Raw genomic sequence first — 4,454 nt, 5'->3', positions numbered from 1 at the left:
CCCAGCCCCTGTAACCATGACACTCCCCCAGCTTCTGTCGTGGCTTTCACCTGTGTTGTGAAAGTGCTGCTCCTGGAAGAGGGAAGGCTGGACTCTTGCTCCTTAACACTTCTTGCTTCTAAAGAAAAGCAGTTAAGTACAGCCCATTAAACCCTGGTGTGAGTAAGGAGAGACACACAGCAGCCCTTCAAGCAGTAAATTAAAATCCTTTAGTAGTAAACCTTGAAGTACACACAAATTTCTGGTGAGTTGCCACCAAAGCCCAGACTCAGGGTGGACTCTGAGTGCCACAGCTCAGCAGAGTTTGCTTTTAAAACCTGCAGAGCTGTATTGTTGTAGCCTGGCCACTTGTAGTGACAAGTGGTGTGAGAAATCCCATCTTGCAGCCATCCTGCAGCTTTCATAGGTTCAACTGGGCACAGCCAAATAAGTGGCACTTACTAGAGGGTCAGGTCCAAGTTATATCAACAGCAAAAAGTCACCAATGGTGCCACTTGTAACGGTGTGAAGCTCATGAGGCTCAGAGGCCAAGTGCAGGTTTTATTCCATGATTTTCCACAGGTTGACCCCAGCAGCAGGAAGCTTTGGCTGAGCCATAGATGTGTCCCCCAAGTCCTTCCTTCCTGAGGCCTCACAGAGGGAACTGGCAGAGTGTCAAACCCATGTCTCTGAACCCAGATATTTTGAGTTGTATATCTGGAAAATAACTCCCTTGGTCACAGCAGCTAAAAACCCTTGGGAATGAAATGTCATCAGCTTTCCTCACTTGGAGTTGGGTATTTTACCTTCCTGTGTGCTGTTGTGTGTTCTAGTTTCAGAAGGAATACCCCCTCATCTACCAGAAGAGGTTCCCAACTACTGAAAGTGAAGCAGTGTTGTTGGAGAACAAACCCACCATCAAACCACCAATGCTGAGCCTGAGAAAACCAAGATTTCCTAGCCTGAGACACTAATTCCACCACATTCCAGCTGCTTGTTTATTGGATGGATGGATATTTACATGCTGCAGAGACCTGAGGGTGGCTCTTTGTGTGTAGAAGGAAGAAACGTTTACATGGTCACTCAAAAGGTGCCAAAATAACCTTTTTTTTCTTTTTTTTTTGGTGCAGGTAACTTGAATGACTGCTAAGGGAAATATTTATCTGTTTACAAATTATTGCCATATATTGTGCTCAGTAAAATAAATGTGAAAATAAGCTTGAAGCTCTTAATAACCAAAAATTTATATGTGGTTTTCACATGGGGAAACTAATTATACACTTACTGTTGTAACTTTTTAATGTCTGTTCAGGAATTTGTGCCATTTGTTATCATTTCTGTAGGTTTTTCAATGTTTGTATGTTCCAAGTGCCTTCTTGATATTCTCAGATGAGTTTTCTTTCAACAAAACCACATTCTTTGAGTTCAGGACTAATTTCAAAGTTTGTTTCCAAGGGAGCCAGACATTCACCATAAATAAACGAGTCTCTGACTCCCTAAAATATTCCTGTTCATCTCATCTAAGCTTTTGTTTATTTATATTAAAAATTTTGAGCCTGTTTCTGTTGTTTTCATGCAGGATTTATTTTGGATCTATGGATGTAGGATGGAAGTGATGGGTGATACATGAAGTGCCAACATGGAGAATCAGAATGCAGTAAATCTCCTAATTTTTGGTTCTAGACTTAAGAGTTTTATTTATTAACCACCTGAGGGTTTTTTTTGTGAGAAAACAACTTAAAGGGATCGTTGTCTCCTCTCTAGGAGATCCTGGAGATGTTTGGACAGGCAAAAAAACTCAAAAGCCCAAAGTGATGAATGACAGGAGTTCAGTACTGGGCTTGGAGAGAAGCAGGTGCTGAAATCCTTTTGGTTTTCCCCAAAGAGGCACGGATAGAATGTGGGGGGTAAAGCCTTGGGCACTCAAGGGAATTTAAACTAAGATTTAATGGAAAAAAAATAATCCCTTTTCCCTTCCCAGATGCAGTTCAGGGCCTTGAATGTTGACGTGTTGCTGTTGTCGAGCTGCTCAGGTTGCTCTGATCACTTCTCATGTCCTCAGTCTACTCTGTGACCTGTCCTTGTGACTTAAGCTGGTGCTCAGGAGGATTTGGGGCTGTGCAATAGCTCCCATGCTGCTCTTTGTTTCCTTTCATCATCACCATCAATAACATGCTGTGTGCTGAAGCCTTCCTGTGTTTGAACAGTGTCAAAACAGGGCTTGGTCGTGAGGATTTTGTCTGTTAGGGTTCAGTTGTCATATTGCCTGTAGATAAATCACCCATCTGCTCATTTTTGGCTGTATTTGCAGAAAAATGGGAGGGAGGCACTACCAGCACTGGGCAGCAGAAGGTATGTCTCAACTCCAACTTGGTTTTCACTTCAGGGTTCAGGGTTTTTTTTTATTAAGCACTTCTGTCCTTTAAGGAACTGGATATTTTAAAGACTTTGAGTGTTTTTCTTTGTTGGGAGCTCTTTGGTGATCCCAAAGATGCCCCAGGGATGGGGCAGCGACCACCTCTTGGGGCAACCTGGGTCAGGGGCTCACCACCCTCAGCATCCCAAATTCCTTCCTTCTCTCTCCCCCTTGTCCTGCCCCTAACAGGCCCTGCTCCAAAGTCTGTCCCCACTTTTCTGACAGGCCCCTTGAAGTCCTGGAAGGCCACAAGGAGTTCTCCCTGGAGCTTTCTCCAGTCCCAGCCTTTCTGTGCATGATACTTAGTGGCACACAGAGATATTTGGCACGATAAATATTTCCCAATATATGATTTTTGCCCTTTTCCTGACCAGGATGAAGGCTTTGTAAACAGGAAACCAGGAGCAGCCCAGTTTTAGCCTGTGTTATCAACACCCTGTAGATGCCTCCACACTGGCATAGCAGGTGACAAAGGTTCCTCTTGTCTCACCCCTGTGGGCAGCAGCTTTTAAAACTCCCTTTACCTGCCACAACTTGCTTCCAACTTTTCTCAACCTGTCCAGTGTTGTGTAAATGCTTTATTTATGCATTCCAGTTAAGCAACTTACTCAGCCAGAAGCTCCCATTTCCTAGGATTTGGCTCTCAGAGCCCTTGATCCCTGTTATTTAACATTCCCTCTAAGGTTCTGACAGAATTCCACAAAAAGAGGAATAAACAGACAAACCCACCAGCTATGGGGCAGTTCAAACGTTCCAAGTGAGTGACAGATACAAGGAGAAGTTTAATCAGAAGCTTTCTCTGAGCTGTCATTTTCTCAAGTGATTTTTTCTCTAATTGAAAGCTTTTTTATTTTAATATTATTTTTTAATTAGCTTTATTGGGCTTTGCTCCTTTTCTCTGCTCAGGGCCAGGAGGGGGGGGGATGAGAGGCTCAGGGGCTGGGTCTAACTTTTCAATATCTCCCTTAAAAAAAACTACACCCCTCTCTACTGTGGCTTTTAACTTGTGCAGACCTAAAACTCTTCCCTTCTGCTCTTTCAGAGCTGTTCTTTGTGATTGCCACCCTTAGTGGGAGTGGCAGTTGGAGGGAGATTCTTGTTGCCCCCTTCCCTGCACAGAAGCCAGGAGGAGATGCTGCTCCTCACCCTTACCTGCATCTTTTTTTTGGCTAGTTTGTGCCAATAACTCCTTTTTAGTTCAATTAGTTGCAAGGAAGAACAGTTGACCCTTGAGTGTTTCCAGGAGTGGGGCATCCAGCACCTCACAGACCTGATGGGTAGCAGCAAGAGCAACCAGTCTGTCAAGGGACTGAGGTGACCCTCAATTAAACCTGTCACCCTTTGGGCTTCCCAAGTTCACAACTGCCAAACTGTGAGTCACCACCTTCAATGGCAAAAACTGGTTCCTCAGATCTAGTCCTGGCAGGCAGATGCCACCTGGGCAACTGTGAGTGAAGAGAGAGGAGAGCTGCAGGGGCTGGATGGAGGCTCTTCTTCTTGCCCATCCTAATTGCCACCAGGTCCACAGGGTTGGATCATGCTCAGTGCTGATTACAGGCAAGAAGAAAACTTGGCTGCTGAAGTTTGAGTCCAAGGACATTCTTTGCTCTCTGCCTCCTGAGCTGCTGGAGCAGGCTGTGGCCTGGGAAGACACTTGTCACCATAGAGTCACTGAGCTTCTGAGATACCAACAGCTGGGCCACTTCTCCTGGGGTGAGTGATGGAGTCCCCACCCCTGGAGGGGTTTCCAAGCCGTGGAGATGTGGTGTGAGGGACACGGGGCAGTGGGGACCTGGCAGTGCTGGGGGAACAGTTGGACACCATGATTTTTTCCAGCCAAAATGATTTTGTGATTCTGCATTTATTGCTAGGATGCTTTCACAAACACACACCCATATAAAACAAAAGGTTAATGAGAGGTTTCAAAGGACTGACAACACCTCAACTGTGTATCTGTGTTTTCAGTTAAAAGCATTAAATGAACCCACAGTTCAGAAGGAAAAACTTTATCTTCTAGAAGAGCACCACCTGTCCATGGCCTGGAACCCCCTCCAGGGGC

The sequence above is a fragment of the Merops nubicus genome, unplaced genomic scaffold (assembly GCF_000691845.1).
Source record: "Merops nubicus isolate BGI_N331 unplaced genomic scaffold, ASM69184v1 scaffold14272, whole genome shotgun sequence".
NCBI classification, from domain to species: Eukaryota; Metazoa; Chordata; class Aves; order Coraciiformes; family Meropidae; genus Merops; species Merops nubicus.
This window is presented reverse-complemented; position numbering follows the sequence as displayed.